Source organism: Hemicordylus capensis, chromosome 2 (assembly GCF_027244095.1).
Source record: "Hemicordylus capensis ecotype Gifberg chromosome 2, rHemCap1.1.pri, whole genome shotgun sequence".
Taxonomy (NCBI): Eukaryota; Metazoa; Chordata; class Lepidosauria; order Squamata; family Cordylidae; genus Hemicordylus; species Hemicordylus capensis.
The window spans coordinates 282,331,486-282,353,430 of NC_069658.1; the positions used below are offsets into that span (position 1 = coordinate 282,331,486).

Below are 21,945 nucleotides of genomic sequence, written 5' to 3' on the forward strand. Positions count from 1 at the left end.
TTTTGTCCCAGAGCCACACCAGCCTTGCTGTGACCCTGGAAGAAATAACCTAGAAAGTTTTGTTGTGTTTAAGGTCTAACTCAAGGGCGTAACTATAATAGGGCAAGGGGAGACAGCTGTCTGGGGGCCTACTGCCTGGGGGGGGCAGAGACAAGTCACATGACTGACCCCCCTCCAGCTGCAAACCTGCCCGAGCTTCCTTCAATTGTATTCATCCTCCGAAATTGATGTGAGTGTTAAGACCTGGAGCTACCAGAACAGCATGTCTTTCTCTAGTACCATTAAATGACTTGCATCGTCCACAATTTACAAAATCTTTAAAAAAAAAAAATTTAGGATGGTGTTCTATTGTGGCACATAGGTTATATATATATATATATATATATATATATATATATATATATATATATTCAGTAATAATATAGTAGTAACAAAAATTACTATGCTTTTTGTTACCACTATTCAGCCTCATTTAAGATTTCTTTACTTTTTGAGCTGAGCTTCAGAGAGGGGGGGCATTTTAAAATCTTGTCTCTGGGCCCCCTCCAACCTTGCTACGCCCCTGGTCTAACTGGGATAGGAAGAAAATGTGTCCTAAATCAGATAGGCTGCCATTCAGGGGATCACTATTTCCTTTCACTGTGTTCTTTGGCTTACTTGTTTTCATCATCTGAATTGTTTTAGAATCAAACTAGAATCGATGCATCTATCCAACATAAAGTATTTCGTTTATGCCTTCTCAATGTTAAAAAAATGAATGTTGCTTCGAGAAACATTAGAAACAGCTGAAACTGAACCACTTCAAGCTCAAATGTAAACTTCCAAATGTGCCCTGTGCCTTACTTCTTTAAAAAATTTTGGAGTCACATTTCTCCCAATATTTCCCCATAGTGTTCAAAGCAACATACAATCAACACTGTGAGTTCCATTTTTGCTGCCAGTTTGCTGCCTTTATGTTTTGATGTTATTGCTGATGTATACACAGGCCTCTCTGGCAACCCTTTGTATATATGTGCATGCAGCATACACACTTTAATCATGGTTACAGGTCGCAGGAACAGCAGACAAGCTGACAGTCGGAAAGGTGGTGGTAATAGAGGAAAGTGGGCAGGGAAATAATGTTTTTGCCAGTCTTCCAGATTCTCTTCCCGTTGAAGCTCTAAGCCCAACAATCTGGAAACAAGCATTAGTTCCAGTATACTATATTACTGAGGGGTGGGGAGTAATGGGGAAAAGGGTTGGATCATCCCTGTTCAAAGTCATGAAGAGTACAAGTGAAAAGTATTTAGTGTGTGCCTATCTGAGTTATACAAGTGAGGTGAAACTGAAAGATTGACAATTGGGGTCCCCCAAGGAATGAGGGTCTGAGAGCCCACCAGCGCCTGGTGGTATTATGATCATGGGTAAAGTAATTTTGCACGCATCTGTTAATCGTTTGCATAGGGTAACCTACCTGGTGAAGCTCTTATTGACCAGCTGAAATTGCCCAGACTGACTACAGGTGCTAGAAAATGAAAAGCCAGTAGATAAGTCTGGCACTGCTGTGGGAAAAGGGAAGGGAAGTACAGCTGTTCACAAATTATTGCGGTGTGTACATTGACTCCAAAAGCACATACATGTGAACCAGTGAGTCCCTATCCCTTCAAAAGCAAAGACGAGCACAGCTGCATGGAAAGGATCATTTATTCCCAACGCGTTTCAATGGCAGTCCTTCTCAAGGGACTTCCTTATTAGACTGCTTGGAAAAGATGCTTGCCTCCTGAACTCCTAAGCATCCATCTGCTTGAGAGTTTGGCAGGCAAGCAACTTTTTGAAGCAATCTAGGAAGGAATTCCCTTGAGGAAGATTGCCATCGAAACACATTGAGAATAAATTATCCTTTTCATGGAGCTGTCCTTGTCTTTGCTTTTGTGGTGAACTAGAGCTGATACTGAGCCTTCATATTGTGTTTCGGCCTATCCCTTCCCTATACTAAGGATGTGCACGGAATTGGTGGGGGGAGATTTGAAGGCGGGGGACATACCTTTAAGGGCAGAGGAGGGTGCCCTTATCCTTCCCACCGTGTTTCCCCACTGGCGCGCCATTTAAAAAGTGTGTGCCAGGGCAGCAGCATACCTCCCTACCGCCCTGGTGTCCTCCTTGGCTAGAAGTACCTGGAAGTACCGAGCATGCATGTGCATGTTGGGCACGTGTGCACGTACATTGCACTTGCACACACGCATGCCTGAAGTGCACACAATGTGCACATGTGTGCCGGGTACCTCTGGCCGAGGAGGACACCAGGGCGGCAGGGAGCTACACTGCCACCTCAACTGACACTTTTAAATGGAGTGCCGGTAGTGGGAGGGGAAAGGGCACCCTCCCCCACCCTTAAAGGTGTGCACTCCTGCCTTAAAACTACTGGTCATTCGAACCAGTTCCACGCACATCCTTACCCTAGACCCCAGCATCTGGTGGAAAAGGCAGGCACTATAACATTCTGCCTGTCAGCTGAACCTCTTCCCTTATTTGCTTTGCTTGCTGCTGAGAGCATTTGATCAGTGTCCAGACCTTTTGCAAAGTTAGAGAGCTGATGGCATGGTGGGGGTAAGAATTCTGGAAGCTGTCTGGACCACACTGTAGTCCTTGCATGCAATCACCCAACTGACATCTTCATAGTGCTGAGTGAGAAGAGAAGGAGAAGCAGAGAGATGCATACAGAGGAACTGAACACGTGGAGCAGCAGCACCTGCGTCCTCAGTCACTGCACTGGTTCAAGAGAACACCCCAGCCAGTCTTTAGTTTATTTGTACTGCAGACAGGTACAAAGCAAAGTCTTGTGGACATATGGCCCTGTATCACCTGTGTACGCAACATCATGGCAGGGCTGTCCTTAGAGAGCCCTGACAGAGTGCAGGACCTGGGGCAAATCAGCCAGTGTGGGGGCCCCTTCCAGTTAATTATACTAGGGATTAATAGGGCCTGGGGTGGTCACCCTGCTTGCCCTGCCCTAAGGACAGCCCACCATCATGGTGCTGAATAAGGAATGAAGGAAGGAGATGTATCAAGGAGGTGGTGCAGATGAAAAAAAGGGGCTGAGCAGGCAGCAGAGTGGAAGATGGACCAGAGATGCGAGGGGAGAAGGGAAGGGACACAGAAGGGAGAGAGAGGCAGAGAAGGTGCCAAAGCAGGGAGACAAATGAGAGGTTGAGCCTGGCTAGAGGATGACCATGCCCAGAAAGTGTCAAAGCAGTATTTGCCCTGAAGGATCAATGGGAAAACCTCACTAACAATAGATAGAGTGGACATAAGAGTTTCAAAAAGCTTTTGACAAAGGCCTCACAAAAGTCAACTAATAAAGCAGGAATAAAGCAGGAGGAAAGGTCATCTTATGGAGCAGTAATTGGTTAAAAGACAGGAAGAAGAACTATGAGCAGTTTTTGCAGCTGAAGGAAGTAAACATGAGGTCCTCTGAGGATCTACATTGGGGGATTGGTGCTCTTAAAGTCAAATACTTTGCACAGCCCCCTTGGCACTGTGCAGAGGTGACTGTTCCCACCAAGCAGTGTTGTACTTTGCCCACTGGGACTTCTTTAAGGGAAACAGATTCTTCTCAAGCCCCAGCACCATCTTGGAAGGCACGCATGGTGCTCGTTCCCAATAGAGTCCTATGGGGAAAGCTCTGGAAAGGGCGACATTTCCCAGCACTCCATGCTTGCCTTCCAAGATGGGGCAAGAGCTCAATAGAGCTCCATTTCTCTTAAAGGGCCCCTCCCCAGTTCTGAGAAAAGCACAGCACTGCACAGAGGTCAGTGCGGTAGGAAATGGCTCTTACATTAAATTTTTTTGCCAGAGTGACTCCACTTGAAAAACAGTATAGATCATTGCTCTACAGCTATGTCTCTTGGAACATACTGTCCCCAATAAGATCTCCTAACTTTCCTACCACTTGGGAAAGAAAGAGCAAAAGCCTATAGAGGAAACACTACTGAGAACTTGCATCCAGCAACTGATTTGGGCAGAACCACTTTAACAATAAAAATGCAAATATATTTTGTTCATCTGATGTGAGTGGAAATTAGCTGAAAATGTATTCATAGTCTCCTTTACATTCAGTGACAGTCTGTACAAACACAGCATAACTGTGAGAAGCATGAGGATGCCTGGGCAAAATGATAGAAGAAATCGTTCCAAAAAGTTGATATTCCCTGGTCTTCTTTGTTTCTTAGCAAATACTGTGTTGTCACACACTGTGTTGCCAACCCACCCAACCATAGTGTGTTTTCTTATAAAGTTATACATGCACAAGGCAATTATTCTGTTTATAAAATGCTTTTAATAGATGCAATTAGTGAACTCCACCTAAAGGGGAGTTGTCCTAACTAGGAGGTTTAGATCTATGAAAAGTTTTGAATTTTGACGTCAGTGATCAGAAAACAGCCCGTCGTAGAGTGGCACAAGGTGGGAATGGCAGTGTGATCTCATGTGGCTGTCATCAAAGGTCACACTTCTGCATCAGTAGTTTTCAGATACCACGCAGAATACCATCAAGTGCTGCCATGCCTCTTGATTTATGCTGACCTTTTAAACCATTCTCTCCATTCTGCCAGAGTTCATGCAAGTGATTCCTTATACTTGCTGAGGCTAATCTTATGGACTGTAAGAAGGATACTAACAGCGTGTGATGGTAAGGGTATGGACAAAGACTGGCGAGCTCTTGTTTGACATCCCTGTTCTACTGATATGCATAACCAGCAAACAGATTAGCTTGTGCTGACACAGCTAATGCAAGTCCCCCTCCCTACTATGATGTCCAGAAGTTGCAATAGTTCTCAAAAAGATCTTGCACCACTTCTGAAATACTAGTCTTGATAGCTATAGCTATAGACTACCTCCAGGATCAGAGGCAAGATGCCTCTAAGTCTAAAAATTAGTTGCAGGGGAGCAACAACAGGAGACAGGACATGCCTTAATCTCTTGCCTGTGGGCTTCCCAAGGGCATCTGGTGGGCCACTGCAGGAAACAAGATGTTGGACTAGATGGGCCTTGGGCCTGATCCAGTGGGGCTGTTCTTATGTTCTAAAATGAGAGTGGAGATGCAACCACTAAATGAGAGACTGCTGTTGTGTGCCCATTAGTTTGTGAATAGTCAAGAAGCTGTGTATAGCTGCATACGTTGGGACTTGTGTTGTCTTTGTGGCAGCAGCAAATGCACTCTGGCCCAGATCTGTGGGTTTGTAGTGAATGATCAAGAAGATGTATGGATCCTTTGGAGGTTGTGTAGTCTTTCCCCCCACAAATGCACTCTGGAGCAGACCTGTGGGTTTGATGTGAAATGTACATACACAGGAAGGATGCTTACTTTATTGGGGGGGCGTAAGCACATTAGGTCCAGGGTCCAAAACTACTTAGCTGCACCTCTGGTCATCTCTCCCCCGCCCCCAGCCTACCATGTTCATCCTTTCTTAGATATACAAAAAATGCCTTTTGGCCTTTGTGGCATTACAGATAAGAACACACGTTTTCTCCCTGAGTGGCCTCCAGTTATAGCTGCAGAGGTAGCCAATTTGATAACTCAGTTAAAACCAAGCAAAGCCTTGGGAGTGACTTTATTCTACTTTAGTTAATGAAAAATAATTTAGAATGGTGGGCCCCTATTTTAGCTACTCTTTTTACCTTTCTTGATTGGACAGCCCATATTCCTAAAAAATGGGAATTTGGCATAATAATCCCCATATTTTAAAAGGGTAGGAGAGATGATCCAGCCAATCATTGCCCTATAAGTTTATTAAACATCTTTAGTAAGATTTATGCCTGCCATTTATATGAGAAATTGCTTGATTGGTTTGAGACTGAGTGGAGGAGCAAGCCAGATTTAGGTCCAGTCATCCACCCTTACATCAGGGCTTGGTCCTTCATCATTTCATAGAAAAATATACTGAGAATTTCCATTTGCCCTTATATGCCACTTTTGTGGATTTTAAGTTTGCCTTTGATCTACTTTAGTGGGAGAAACTATGGAGAAAACTTAAAGTCTCCTTGACTGATCAGAGATTGCTTCTTCTTATTTACAAATTGTATGAGAACCCGAGCTTGCAAGTTAGGTGCAATGCGCACAGACAGCTTTCAGAAGAGATTCTTACCCAGAAAGGTATAAGGTAGGGGTGTGGTTTGGTTGGTTTACACACATACCCCATCGAAACCCACCCACCCCCACCACCAATTTGGATCATTTCGGGGCAGGGCTTCACGAGTCATTTTAAAAAGATTGAGTACTTACCCCCTCCGGGGGGCTTCCTGTGGAGGTTCCCCCTCCCCCACTGACCTTCCTCGTGCCAAAAATCACCCAGTTTGGGTGGTTTGGGGCCGTTTCTGGACCTTTCCCCCTCTTGGTGGCCATTTTGGAGGACACCGCACATGCACAATGGGCCTCTGCATGGCCTGGGTCATGACCTGGGTCATGCAGCCTTAGTAATACAGGCCCCAATCCAGCTAAAGTTAATTATATTTTTCTAATTAAAACAACTGTTTGTGTAGTAAAGCTCATGTCTGGTTACATCACATTATGCCATTTTGATCTTTACAATCTCCAGTCATTATTACCATTTTACACAAGGGATATTGAGCCATTACTAGGGATGTGTGAATCGATTTGGGTACAAATCATATACTTGTTTTGGGTGATTTGTGGACAAAACAAATCACCCCAACGCTAGCTGGCCAGATTCGTGTCCAAAACAAATTGCCCAGATTTCAGAACTGAAAAATTGGTAGATTCAGACCTCCATTTTGTGGCAATCTCTCTTGCTGGCTCCATTTTGTGCCCGGATTTTTTTTTTAAATCCCATCCTCCTAAGCTTCAGATCAGTGATTTACAGTGTACAATGATTGGCTGGCGATCCCCCCGCCCCGCCGGTTCCAGATTGGCAAAGATAATTTTTTTCACCCCCTTCCTGCTGCTGAGAGAATCACTGCCTGCACCTGCTGTCTGTGTGAATAAATTTGGGTACAAAATGATTTGTACCCAAATTAACCTGTTTTGGGAGATTTGTGAACAAAAAAAATCGCCCCTGTGCTAGCTGGCCAGATTTGGACCTAAAACAAATCGGCGGTGATTTGATTTGGGTACAAATCAAATTGAACAAACCGATTCATGCGCATCCCTACCTATTACCCAAGGTCATTCAGTGAAATCAGGGGTGAGAAGGAGCATGACATTTGCTTACTTGAATTTCCAGCTTCTTAACTGCTGGTTCCTTGCCTTGTGCTCCCCTGATTTGAAGGGCCTGATTCTGACGAAGATCACACTCAGTCTGAGCTTCTAAAAGGCAGGCTTCGTGCAATATTCAACAATTCCAGAGGCAGAAGTGGCTTGGGGTGGGGGGTGATTTTCCTCCAGCTAGTAAGAAGGAAAACCTAGTTCCTGAATACATCCTCAGATTTCACTTAAACAAACACTGAATGAAAATACCTCACCATCAAATCCCTCATTAGCAGAGAGAGCATTTTGAAGGATGCATTCCAATCTAAGGCAAACTTGGCGGGGGGGGGGGTAGGAAAGTACTTTCACCACATTGGCCACTGAAGCAAAGAGGTTCAGGTTAATATTTATAGTTGGCATCAAACTCTGTGCACAAATGCTGGCATTGATTCCTTATATTTCATAGACATTTAAAATAGTCTGTGCAGACGGTCCAGGTGCAGGTAAATAATCCTGGGATCTCTGCAGACTCATGCTGGTGAGAATCCAGACACAACAGAGAAGCAATTAGCTTGGTGTTTGCTTTGAGGAAAGCATGTTTTGAAGGCAAAGAGAAGCCCCCTGCCAGCTGCACTTTCCAGAGCTACAGCCGTTAGACTTGGGTTGTATCCCATCTACTTAGCAGAAGCAAAGAAGCTGTAGTCACTGCAGTTGTAATAGGGAATGAGGGAACATGATGCAAACCATGCCCATGTGTGGGTTGTTTTGGGAGGAAGGCGTGTCTTAGTGCTCCCTATCCTAGCAAACTGCAAGGGACCTGTTCATTGCACAGCCCACAGATCATGCATCAGTTCTGGGGGCAACATTATGGCATAGAATGAATTGTAGACACGTCAGCTTTTTTACTTCTGAGATTGTTTGGAAGATTATTAGAAAGTAAGTAAGAAGAGTTCGTCCTGTGCAGTCACTAAAGGATCCAATGATTCAAAGGAATTTTGGGCTTGTTACAGATTGAAACTCACACAGTAGGTTAAGAACCTAGCAAATAAGCCTGTTCACACGAGCAGCCTAACCCAGGCTAGAGCAGCCCAGAGTTAGATCCCAGTGCTGCCCACTTGCCTAACCCTACTTTTAACCCTGGCCTATATTAACTCAGGAGATTAAGGGTGCAAGTGCGTGCTTAACCCTGGTGCAGGGGTCATGCACAGTGTCTGGCACCTAGAGCACCTGACTCAGGGAGGTTACCCTAATGCACTGTGCTCATTGTGCGGTGCATTGTGGGATATCCGAAGGTGTCCCGGCCTCCGGAGATCTACGCTGCTTAGAGCAGCACAGATCGTCTGGGAGAGTGAGACATGCTCCCAGCAGAATTCCCCTGATCATCTGTGGGGGTAAGGTGAGTTTGACCTTGGTGAGTTTTGGTCGTGTACATAGCCTTAATATGTTCTTGCCATTAGAAATTGACCAAGATAATGAATCATTTGTCAGTCTCATTTTCTAGTAGCAATATAGCAGCAACAACACTTAGACTGAAAAAAGACGTCAATCTATGGTATGTGTGTAATATTTCTATATTTTCTTTGCACTAGACTTGGCTGAAATCTTGTAACCAATGTTTGCATTCGCTAATACATTTATTTAATTTGATTTATAGTCCACCCCTTCCCAAGGGGTTAATTATTGTAATTAACTATATGTTAATTATAGAACTCCCAATTACATTGATTAAACCCCAGCTTTCTCTATCCTACCATATCCCTGGCTACCAAAAGCCAATTTGAATAAAAATATTTTACACTGCTTCTAAAACTAGAGTGGAGATGCAGCTACTAAAAATTCTGCGCCGGGTACAGTTGTTGTCAGGATTTGATGAAAAATGGCAAGGGAAGTATTTTGGTTGATCTTATGGGTCATGGATCCTAGTAGCAGAGGTAGGCAAACAGCCAGGCCCTTGAACTGAGAAATGAATAGGAATTTCTCTTTACGCATGAAAACTTCAGTTCAGTTCTATTTCGGTCTCTGACCTGCAATACAAAGCAGACAGATAAAAAACTTTAAACATTAATATAAATTCATCCTAAAGTATAACAATTGGATTAGGTGTTAGAGTCTGCTGATTCTATTGGTCATCACACAGAATTTGGCTACATTATATGTAATGTCTGAATCATTGTCAGCAAGAAGAAAACAAACAAAAAACTCATCTGAATGAACTGGAAAGTTTCTTAGTAAAGGAGCTATAAGAGAAATATGAGAATCTCGATAAAAAGTACAGTATAATAAAACATGGGCTATAGATTCAACTGCTCCATCTCCACAGGGGCATACCCATTCCTCATATGGAATCCGCTTAAACCTACCCTCCAGAATGCTGATGGGAGAGCATTAAAACATTTCAATAAGAACATTTTATACTTAGGCACCATTAATGTGCTAAGGTACCTAGCTGGTTTAGAGTTATATATTTGGTTCCGAAGGTAAAACTTATTTGTAGTTTTGGCCTCCAATATTTAGGAGCCTTTGTTTGAGGGCTAACTTGTCACATTCATGGCCCCAGGCTTTCAGTAGCTCAGGAGAGAATCCAAGTAAATAGAATTTATTCACTGTTAGTAATTTCTATAGCGATTGAAAGCCATCCTTCAGTATCAAACGTACCAGACCCTTAGGGAGAAAAATAAGTTTTAGCCATAAATCCACTAGCCAGACCCTAGTTTCCACATTTGTTACACCTGCCTCTACATGTACAATTACATTAGACACATAGCAAGGCACTTGAACTAGGCTTCTCAAAACCTTGGTTTGGATTGTTTCTAAGGCCGTGAAACTGGAATATAAGGTGATCTGGGCACCATCTATAGGAGATGGGCTAACGCTTTAGCTTCATATAGTTTGATAGCAGCTGGGATTAACTGTCCACCTCTAGTTTGAAAAAAGGCAAGACTGCTGAAATACTCATTGAGCATTTTGCACTACAAACTCTTTATGAGCATTTAAGCTGCCTTTTGCTTGGAAAACTACCCCTAAATATTTAAAATGATCAATTTGCTCTATTTTAAATCCATCAGTGCTCCAGTTCAACTTCTTACGGGTCTTTTCAAACATCATGATTTTAGTGTTTTTGTAATTAACTTGCAAGGAATCTTCCCTGCAGTAGCATGCAAGAGTCCACAATGCTCTTCTTAACCCAACAGGAGACATGGATAAAATCACAGCACTATCCACATAAAGGAGAGCAGATATGTACTTGGATGCTAATTTTGGATGGTGGTGATCAAAATTACTTAGCATCTCCACCAAAAGATGTATATAAAAATTGAACAAAAGGGGGGCTAAAATGTAACCCTGCATCACTAGGGTTATGCAAACAAGTTACACATTGAATGTTTTTGACGTTGAACCAGTTTGGTTCAACAGTTTGGGGTCGAACCGAACCACCTCCTGTTTGGTTCAACCCTGGACCGAACTCCCCCACCACCACCACCGGCCATTCAGGGGGTTCGTGAATAATTTTTTTAGTTCACGAGTAATTTTTTTAGTACTTACCCCTCCGTGGGCTTCTCCAAGGCCACCGGGGGAGGGGGGCATGTTCTCGGAGGTTCCCCCTCCCCCATCAGCCTTCCTCATGCCCAAAATCGCCCAGTTCAGGTGTTCTTTGGCCCTTTCTGGGCCTTTCCGTGTGCACACGTGCTGGGTACTTCCAGTCACTTCCAGACCAATGAGTGAATGGGGCAGCAAGGAAGTACGCTGCTGCCCTTCCGGAGCATTTTAACTTGCAGCGCCGGTGGGGGAAATGTGATGGGAGGGGTAAGAGCACTCTCCCCTGCCCTTAAAGCTATCCCCCCTGCCTTTGAATCGGCCAACCCGCTGGTTGTTCAAACCTGTTTGGAGGCCTGTAAAAGGGCCTCCGAACAGGTTCGTGCACATCCTATTACTTACTTTCAAGTAAATTGCACAGCACTGGGCTGCAGGTCCTATTGAAACCAGCGTTTCGTAATTAGTTACTGTTGGAGATGGAGTTCCAGTGCATTGACCTTTTACACCAACTATCGTAATGACTACTAGGGGCACTGGGAGCAGAGGTAGCTAGTGAGGGTCTCCTTTATCTGTCGCTGCTTTCCTCTACTCTATGACTCCTGCTTTGACTCCTCGGGTATTTCCTGTAGTGAGTCAGTCATCTTCCTTTCCTCCTAGAGAGAAGATGGAAACATATCCCTCTCTCTCCCTACCTATTCATTATGTAGCTGATAGATAGGATAGGTCTTTCCTATCTCAAATGTACTTCACCAATAAAACAATTTAGTTTAGACTCTACAGTGATCTCCATGCATGTTACTGAAATAGCTGCAGCAACTAAGCTCTGCTCTCTGTAACTAGAGTGGTAGCTTCCTGTATAATTAAGGCTGCATCCCTACACACATATATTAGGTAGTAAGTCCCATTGAAATCCGTGGTACTTACTTTCAAGTAAATTGCACAGCACTGGGCTGCATGTCCTATTGAAACCAATGCTTTGTAATTAGTTACAACTAACCGCTGAATTTGAGTCACAATGCTTTATTGCCCTTTTAATTGCCCTTGAAAAGAATACCTATCAATTTATAATCACGGCTAAATGTATCTGCTATGGATCAGGAAGTCTCCAGTCAAAACTTTACCTTAACTATGAATTGATGAGGTGCTCTTAGGTAAGCAATTATTTCCTTAGTCTCCATAGTCGTGCCACACACACATCCTGGGAACTGTAGTTTGGTGCAGTGCAGGTGCATTTATTACACCGCAATGCAAGGAGATTGTGGGGCAGGAGGGAATCAAATTTATTGATTCACAGCTCAGCAGTCAGCAGATACTTTTATAAACTTGCTGCTCTCTTCCCAGGCCAACACCAGAACTATTCTGGGGTTTTTCCCTCCCTTTTCCCAGGCTTTCCTTTTTAAAGTGACAGTGCCATCTTTACAATTAATACTAACAAAGCCTTTACCAAACTGGATTGCATTTCAATTCCTTTCACACATTCTTTTTCATAATGAACCTGGCAGTGGCGCTCTTACCCCTAGACTTCAGGGCCGAAGTCCGGGGCCTCTACACTCTCTGCGGCCCCCCAAATCCTCTTTAGTCTGCCCCAGGTGCTGTGGTCACCACGGACCTGCACTGCGCCAGGCAGCTGAGTGTGATTATGACCTGTGCTGGGTGCTTTAGAAACAGAGTGGGGAGGGGGGAAAGAAATGTGTGGGATGGGAATATGTTAAATTGTGTGTTGAAATGTTTCTGCTAATGCATATTTGTATAAATATACCTGTTTTATTTTCTTACGTTCTTGTGAATTCAGTTGCTGTTTGTGCCCTCAAGAACCCAAGTGTAATACTGTGTTTGTCATGGTGTGTGTGGCGGGGTGATGATGCTCATCGTACAGTGGGGGGCTCTGGGGGGGGCTCCAAAGGCCTTTATGTCCAGACTCTAAAATTACCCAAGTGCACTTCTGGCACCTGGGTATAGAACCATCAAATGCATGGTTATAGATGAGAAGTGCACTGCTGTATGTGCGTTCGACATAATGTGTGAAAACTGTATGTGTGTACACTGTACACAGATTGTGTGTTGAACATAATGTGTGAACAGGGCTTCTGTGTACAATATTTGCATGTACTGATCTATATATACAAAGTTATTCATGCCATCCTGACATCTTGTCCTGATATCCTCTCAGCATATTCCTTTATCTCATGGCTGTAGCAGTTCATCCAAACCACCTAGTTTAAGGTACTAGTTTAAGGATGTGGGTCTTTACAATTAGGTGCCCCATCGTAAACAGGATCCCTTTAGGATTAGGAGCCCCATCATAAGCAAGAAGGGAGGCCCTCTGCTGACCATCATGACAACAGACACAGCTGACCAGTTACACTTTTGACTGCACAGGATCAGTGGCTGGGGGAATTCTGACAGGGACATAAAGACACACGGCTGCTAAGTGGTTCAGGCACGACCCCTGCGGCTTGGAAAACTGCATGACAGATGCAATAGCTTGCAGCTTTCCTCATCACCACACCTCCAGGCTGGCACAGCAGCAGCTGTTGCATTGCAATCTGAACACACTCATGAAAGCCCTGCCAGAACAAGAAGATGTCTACTCCGCAAGGGAACAGCTGGATTCCCACTGGTCATGGCTGCTGGTGGTTCTACTGTAGACCCGTTCTGTGGTCTGCATTGCACTAGCAGACATTAGGGGCAGAAGAGGAAGTCACTGAGAGTGCTGCTACTCAGGTTCTCTTCCAGTTCCTATGCTTAATGGCGACGACTCCCCAGATGCTCATGCATAGTGGTTCGCCTGTGAGTGGTAGACTTCATGAAGACAATAATCTGTTCTCTGCATGGAGTTCCATTGTACCTCCAGTGAGCTGTGGTCTGCCCTTTGCCCCTGCTTTGGTTTGGCAAAGGGAAAAGATCATAAGTGTTTGGCCAGCTGTACCAGTTGGAGTAAAGTATCTGATGTTCTCCCATCTGGTGCCTGAGCTCCTCAGTGCTTTGAACAGTGTACTGAAGGAGCCTATTGGGCCCTTCTTTGTGTCAATTACATTTACTTAATTCCTTGCCTCAGAGCAGCTGACAAGGATATGAAAACAAGAGTTTAAAAATGAACTAACCCCTGCTAACTTGGCAAAGAGGCACCTTTTAATGTGGTGATTCTCTTTATTTAGCAGGGAGAGAGTAACTGGCCCTATCCACCCCCAGCACAGTACCTCCAGTGACTGTTGCTGGTGTCTATCTTATGTGTCTTTTAGATTGTGAGCCCTTTGGGGACAGGGGTCCATCTTATTTATTTGTTATTTCTCTGTGTAAACCACCCTGAGCCATTTTTGGAAAGGCAGTATAGAAATCAAATGAATGAATGAATGAATGAATGAAGAATGAATGAATGAATAGCATAAAATCAAACAAGCTTATTAAAAGCCAACAGTGCAGCAGTCATCTCAGAAACAAGAAGGTGGAATAAAAGACTAAAGATCTAAAGGTCTAAAAAGCCTGAGCAAATAAAAAGGCCTTCATTTGGCACAAAAAACCCCATCTGTGTCAACACCTGACAAGTTTTCCCAGTGAATGTGTTCCAAAAGCAGGGGATCACAATATAAAAGGCCCTTGGTCACCACCCACACGAAGGAAGCGTTACCCGCCCCGCCCCACGCCACTACCCTCAGGTTCTGGTGTCAAAATTGTCCAGGCATATCTTAAAACTGAGAGAAGATTAAATATTACTTTGTGTGGGAGACACAGCTATTACCTGTTAAATGAGAAAGGGTTGTTCAGCCAGAACACAGTTTACCCCTATTGTGAGGGAGGGGTTAGAAGAAACGTGTAGAGATGGGATAAGAAAGAGCCTGGCTTTGAGCCATGGTATCTCCTTCCCTTCTGGGTTCCCCTCTCTCCCTTAGAGTTGAGATTCCTTTTGTCAGTTTTTATCTTGAGAGCAGAGGCAATGTACCTGTACAGAGAAGGTACTGAGAAAACCAATACCAGCAATATGCCCTTCTATCTTCATTGCTGGCCCAGGCTGTTTGTTGTGTCTGCAAAATGCTCCCTTTTTGTATTACAAGCCCCTCCCCCCCACACACACTTTTTGTGCAAAGTGCCATTTTACCAGGATTTCCATCTCACAGTCCTCTCTTGCATGCTCTGAGTTCTCTAGCCAGAGCAATCATCCTCACCTTGATGAATGGGCATGCATGCTCTCTAGCTGGATCTTTTTGCTGATGCTGTGCAACGACTTAGAATACTAACCTTCTTTGTGAATATGGAGGTGAAGAGGGAGGCGATGGGAGCAGCCATTTTGAGTGACTTCAACGGGCATGTTTTAGCTTATACCACCTTTTTTGCAGGCATGTTTTGTCATCTTAAGGAACAGGGCTGACCTCTGATTGTGCACATAGTTTCCCCATGCTGGCACATCTTTAGGTTCCACTGGCACAAGTAGACAGTGATCCTATCCAGGCGCGTAACAACGATCGGGCAAGGGGAGACAGTTGTCTGGGGGCCCCACTGCCTGGAGGGGCACCCCAGGGGCACCTCACGTGACTCCCCATTGCCCCCTGCCCAGCCCCAAGGCCCCTCAACCACTTGCCCTCTTCGCTGTCTCTCCTGCTTGTTCTCCTGGCCGGCAATCGAAGCAGCAGGCAAGCTGCAAAGAGCTCCTTTTCTCCCGCCTCTCAGCTGATCGGCGGGTGGGCGGGGCTTCCACGGAGGCCTCCGTGTAGGCCGCAGTGAAGCCTGAACTCGAGTAGGGCCCAAGCCAGCCAGGAAGGAGGAGGCAGCCAGAGAGGCCTCCACTGTTCTCTGCAGCAGAAGACCCCCCTGCTGCCAGGTAGAGTGTGAGCTCCTTTTTGTGGTTACCTTCCCCACCCCCGGATATATAGGGATCTGCTTGCCATAGGGCTTTGAAATGGGGGGGACTGAGAAGTCTCTGAATATTTATTTTTAAACAGCTTGGAAAATTTGCTGGCTTAAAAAAAACTATCTAAAAAGTCCTGTAAGTGGCTTGTTTCATGGCAGAAAATTACAAAAACTTCTGGAAGAAACAGTATTATATTTATTTTATTCATTCATTTATAAATGCACTTATGTTCAAGTTGTTTTGCAACTCAGAAGGTCTGAGTGAGAACTGTGAAGCATGTGTGGTGCTTTTATTTTATTTTATTTTTCTTGTGTGTGAACTGCTCCCCAATAACTTGCAGGGACTTCAGGGTAAATCTGACCAACATGTGAATGCAGCACCTCCATTCCAGAGGAGAGGTGTCTTAAAGGGCTTTAAAAGCCTCCTGTGAAAAACCTCCTGGAATCAAACTTGACTGAATTTGTTCAGAATTCTGAGAAAACAAACATAGGTTCACCCTGCATGGTTGAAAGTCTCCTTTGCTAATCTGCAGCGAGGGGGCCATTTTAATCATTCATCTTTCTAGTGTGTTCTAGGCATTAAAAGTAAAACAAATGTATAGTACTCAATGTATATCACTATATATTGTGACGTGTGCGTGTGTGTATTCAGTGAAATGTATTTCCAGGCAGCATACTTATTTTGGAATATCAGACTTAAATCCTTGGGGGCCTGGGGTGTACGGAGGCCCTGGACTTTGAGTGGGGGGGCCCCATTTTAAAATCTTGTCTCTGGGCCCACTCCAACCTTGCTACGCCCCTGATCCTATCCTTGTCCAATAGACATCATTTGAGGACATGACTGTGATGTACAAAATGAAATGGTCAGTTATTCATAGAGGATTGGTCATTCAGTGGCTGTTAGCCATGAGAGCTCTCTGTTCAGAGGCTGGAGAGAAGCATGAGAAGGGTCGTCAACATTATCCTATACTTGTAAGCTTCCAGAGGCATCTAGCTGGTCATGGTCAGAAACAGAATATTAAAATAAGTGGCCCTTGTCTGCCCCACAAAGGCAATTATTATACTTTTACAAATTTTTCAGAAGAGGGCTAACTTGCTGGTACACTCCCATATCTTAGAATCATGTGTTCTCCAAACTCCCAAGCATGCAAACAAAACCAAAGTATACACTTAACTATCTCGAGTGTGGTTTTTACAGGTGCCAAAGGCACTGCAATGCAAATCTGCAATTCCTTTCCTGCCAGAGGGAGGGTTTGCAGTAGTGCAGGCTGGATGTCGCCAGTGTATGAATAGGCACCTTGGGACTGCTCTGAGGATCATAGGTCAAAGTTTAGTGATGTATGTAGTTGTCTCACTAATGGGTCTTATTGATTATTATCCATAGAAACAACAAAGAGCTCTGACTCCTTCTTCTCCTACCAGATGCTGGCAACCAAGAAAAAGTACCTTGGCCTTTGAGCCCTGAACAATTTGTAGGATCGTCAAGCTCTCAGTGTGGATCGACACCAAGACAGCATATAGATTGCAGCAACAGGGTAAGTGGGAAATGATGAATGGGTCTGTGAAACATCTCCATAGCAATGATACCTGCAGCAAAAAACAGAATAAATATCACATAAAGCCTGTAATAGAGCGGGGCAAGGTAGAGCCTTGTGGGACTCCACAGTGCAGTGCACAAAACATATGCATGATGGAAACAAACTGACAGTACTTGTGCAGATAAGAACAAAATCACAGAGGCTTTTCTCACTCATCAGTTCCAATAAAACACAGATGTTTTTCACAGTGCAAAATGCTCCTAACTCTCCTAAAAGGATTTTGAAATTAAAGAAGCACTTTCCTAAAAGGATTCTGAAATGTTTGTATCTCCGTCCAAACTTGCAGCCCAGCACTTCAGTGAGAACACTTGCTGCAGCAGCTGCTTGTAGCCCAAAGTATTTAGCTTCAGCCTATTAGCTGTAGGGAATAACTCAGCCAACATATTGCTTAACACTTCTGCAGCAGAACCAGACAATGGTAATGTTATGACATCTAGGAGGGAGCAGAGTTATTTTTGCCTTCTCTTACAAGCAATGGGCATTTGTTGTTGTTGTTCACATCTCAGCTCATTTGTTGTCCATGTGTCTACCTACACGTAACCCATTTCAATCTAAGGAGTGGGTGGGTTCAGACTTAATTGGACAGTGGAAAATGTAGGGGAAGAATGGCAGTTCAGTCCCCAAATAGCAGAGCAAAACCAGTTTGGTGAGAAAGCAGCAAAGCAAGAGGTCTTGAGACAGTTCTATTGAAGAACTACAAGGGTTTATTTAAAGAAAAGGTTACAAATAGGGTTGCCATGTCTCCTGGAATTTAGGGTAGCCCCCGGATTTTGGCTCCTCCACCCAGCTGCTAAATTCCACCTCGATTTTCACAGATTTCAAATGCGCTGCCTGGATTGCCCGGATTTTACTCTGGATCTGATCACATGTGAGGGCAGAGCAGGAGGGGAAAGTATACAAATCTGTCAAATAAATAAATGCAAATTAGTTGCCACATAATTTGCATGATATGCGAATTAGGCCACCCAGATTTGGGAAGCTTGAATATGGCAATCCTAGTTACAAACAAATGTGAAAGAGCCTGCAGCTTATTTTAGCTGTAGCTCATGGCTGAAGAGAGAGACCAAAACAAACAGCCATCTCTAAAGAGACAAAATGGAGTAACACTGGAAAAACAAAGAGGGGAGGAGTCCTGCACTTTTATCCATGAGCCTAAATCCCTCCAGTGGTCACTATGAGACATTGCAGCTGAGAGCTGATGCTGCCAGGGTCCTAGCTCCAACAGAAACCCCACCCATGTGCCTGCACCAACCCCTCTGAACCAAACCTATGAAAATAATGTAATAATAAATACAGTAGCATTGGAATTCAATATTGTATATTTAAACCAAAACACAGAATCAATCAAGTTGATTCCCAACAGAGACCAGCAGTCTTGCTGCTATCAATTCACAGCAAACAAGTGTTATACATGTCTCATGCAATTTAACCAGAAAACTACAATCTTCTTCAGCATCCTCAAGAGTGTACATGGCAATGTCTACACATTTGAATACTTGGGCAGAAGTCTTCTTGGCCATCATGGACCTTGGCCACAGTCCTGTAATCCAATATTTTACAAATTCTTTTGCAGCAGAGCGACAGTGGAGGTGCTAACTTGCTTGTAGTTCCACTTCCTACAAATAAATAAAGGTAGGCCCATAATATAAAGTCTCTGTGGGCCTCCTCTGTTTTTTATTTGGAGCAAATCTCTCTCTCTCTCTCTCTCTCTCTCTCTCTCTCTCTCTCTCTCTCAGTTCCCAGAAATCTATGAGAGCCTACTGGGCATGCTCCAATATTAAGTAAAGGAGAGGAAGAGAGGAATTCACTAAACCCTTTATTAACCACTTGGGGTGGTCCACTTAACATCAAAAGGTGAGCATAGTTAAGGGGAGCTGAACCCTTCCCTTCCTTACCTCCCTGTGCCCTTTCACTAGAGACTGAAGTGGAGAGCAGGTCCTGTGGTAGCAGGCATGACTTGTCCTCTTTGATAAGCAGGGTCTACCCTGGTTGCATATGGATGGGAGACTAATGCGTGAGCACTGTAAGATATTCCCTTCAGGGGATGGAGCCACTCTAGGAAGAAAATCTGCATTCTTGCATGCAGAAGTTTCCAAATCCCCTCCCTGGCACCTCCAAAATAGGGCTGAGAGAGACTCCTGCCTGAAACCTCGGAGAAGCCGCTGCCAGTCTGTGTAGACAATACTGAGCTAGATGGACCAATGGAATGGTCCAGACTCAGAATCCAGCGGCTTCTTATGTTCCTGTGAGGCACTCTTCTCCCAGCTCAGCTCTGAAACCTGAACAGAAACAGGCTATGGAGAAAGGTGATCGAATTGATAAAACACAAGCTGGGAAGGGTTCAGCTGTCCACACACACTTTTGGTGTCAAGTGGGCAAAGAGACACCTTCCAAAAGTGGCGATTCTAATTATTTAGCAGGGGGGAGAGCAACTGGCCCTATCCACCCCCAGCACAGCATCCCTTCAGTGACTTTTGCTGGTGTCTATCTTATGTTTCTTTTTAGATTGCGAACCCTTTGGGGACAGGGAGCCATCTTATTTACAGTAGGTGTGCAACTTTCCTCTCTCCTCTTTGAAAGGCAAGTAAAACAAACCAGATTCAAAAGTAGTTCAATATGGTCTAAAAATAAATTAAGGGACCAAAAAGGCTATCCTCTCCAAAAAGGAGAGGAGAGCTGGTCTTGTGGTAGCAAGCATGACTTGTCCTCTTAGCTAAGCAGGGTCTGCCCTGGTTGCACATGAAAGGGAGACTTGATGTGTAAGATATTCCCCTTAGGGGATGGAGCCACTCTGGGAAGAGCAGAAGGTTCCAAGCTCCCTCCCTGGCATCTCCAAAATAGGGCTGATTGAGATTCCTGCCTGCAACCTTGGAGAAGCCACTGCCAGTCTGGGTTAGACAATACTGAGCTAGATGGACCAATGGTCTGACTCAGTATATGGCAGCTTCCTATGTTCCTATTGTTTGTGACCTGGAGAAAATTATTTGTTAGTTTATATTGTTAGTGAAATCACGATCAATAGTATTTGGTTAAAATGTTCTTTATCAAAACATCAGTTGCCCACATCCAAAGCTCTCCTTTCCCATGTTATATGCTGCTGTTCCACATTCCTTACAGTGCATTTTTTTCTATTCACCATAGGTGACTGAAGAAGCTACGGGACTCGAGAAGCTGCAGGGCTTGAGAACATTCCAGTTTTTCTAACTAACTGAAATGTAATATTAACAAATGCAATGCCAAGCCTGTAAACACTTGCCCAATTTCAGCCAGACAAGAATATTCATGACAGGGTAATAAACACCTTAACATGAGGTTTCAGATGAAAATATAGACAAAGCCCAAATATACTCATGCAAAAATCTTTTTTACAGAGGAAATGTCACCAAGCAAGCCAGGAGAGGAAAAAGGAAATGCAGAGCAAAAAGAGGTGTTTATATTGCCCATGGACCCACTGCTTTAATTGGGCCCCTGTGGAGGCTCTGGGTCCATTTATTCAAACTATGGCCAATTTCTCCAGTATCCCCTGAACTCGAAAGCCAATTCAAACATCATTATTCTCTACAGCGTGTCCTGTTTTTCCTAGAACAACAGTTTTATGTTAGCTCTAAATTCTGAGGATGGATAAACCTTCAGTTTGGAAAGAATAGCATAGTAATCATAACAGAAGAAGAAAGGATGTCTATGCCTAAGCAAAGTTACAAACTCAAAGCTCACAAAGCAGGCTATACATGGCCAACAAGGAACAGTGTGCAAGTGTAGACAAAAACAAACCTCTGGCACAGTCTCAGTCTAAGGGCCAGACGTGGGATGGGGTGGCAGGGCGGGGGGCATAGCTCGGTGGTAGAGAACACACTTTACATTCAGAAGGTTTCAGGTTTGATCCCTGGCATCAGCAGGCAGGCAGGCAGGGCAGGGAAAAACCCCTTTCTGAAATGTTGAAGAGCCACTGCCAGTTATCTAGAGCAGGGATTCTCAACGTTGGGTCCCCAGATGTTATTGGACTTCAATTCCCATAATCCCCAGGCCCAGTGGCCTTTGGCTGGGGATTATGGGAGTTGAAGTCCAATAATATCTGAGGACCCAACATTGAGAATCCTTGATCTAGACGGACCAATGGTCTGATTCAGTCTATGGCAGGTTCCTATTAGAAAGGCTGCTTTCACATTTTAAGAGGGAAGGTGTTTCCCTCATAAAGATGCACAATGAAGTGCCACGGCTCATCAGAAATTATTTGCAGCATGTACTTCTATCAAGCATCTGCTTCCATCTATATTCAATTCTTGCTGGCCTTTGGCTGTAATAAAGCAATTCTGATTCTGATTCTATTTATGGTATGTATTCTGATATAGCCATATCTATAGCTATTAGGCCACTGTCACATATTTTAGTTTAATTGTTTTTCTTCTTTTGGTTAGATTAGGATTGTCAACTGCCCAGGAAAAAATGGCCAGGTCTGCTCATGGTTTTAATAGCAGTTTCATCTACAGAAAGTAGCAGGTGAAGGGGTTTTACAGCATGAGGTAGCATTATCATCTGCTAATCTCTGAAGGGCAGGCTTAGCTTGAAGAGTTGACAGCTCACATTAGGTTTCCCCTATCTAAAACATTCCACATACATATTTGGTTCTCAGACCCCTTTCACAATATTACATGCTTACACTGAGAATTACCAAACAAGGAGAGCAATGATTATCCTTTGAAAAAGGGAACTTTTGATGGGAGGAATAAAGGTGTATACTTAGTCCTCAAAGATATGTGGCTACTTTCCAGCCCTGGAGAACAGTATCAA

General features: G+C 44.1%; 2 long non-coding RNA genes across 4 annotated transcripts; one reads left to right on the forward strand and one right to left on the reverse strand.

Moving 5' to 3' along the window:
• Positions 1-8,733: 8,733 nt before the first annotated feature.
• Positions 8,734-12,269, reverse strand: LOC128342229 (uncharacterized). Its single transcript, XR_008314847.1, has 2 exons — positions 11,836-12,269; positions 8,734-9,204 (listed from the first exon to the last, which is right to left on the reverse strand). It is a non-coding gene; the product is annotated as an uncharacterized LOC128342229 (long non-coding RNA).
• Positions 12,270-15,451: 3,182 nt separating this feature from the next.
• Positions 15,452-21,477, forward strand: LOC128342228 (uncharacterized). Of its 3 annotated transcripts, none has more exons than XR_008314846.1 (5): positions 15,452-15,530; positions 16,944-17,094; positions 18,894-19,011; positions 19,663-19,706; positions 20,299-21,477. It is a non-coding gene; the product is annotated as an uncharacterized LOC128342228 (long non-coding RNA). The 3 variants fall into 3 exon arrangements; XR_008314845.1 differs by having other exon boundaries at positions 19,663-19,702; XR_008314844.1 differs by lacking the exon at positions 20,299-21,477 and having other exon boundaries at positions 19,663-20,277.
• The last annotated feature ends 468 nt before the right edge of the window (positions 21,478-21,945 follow it).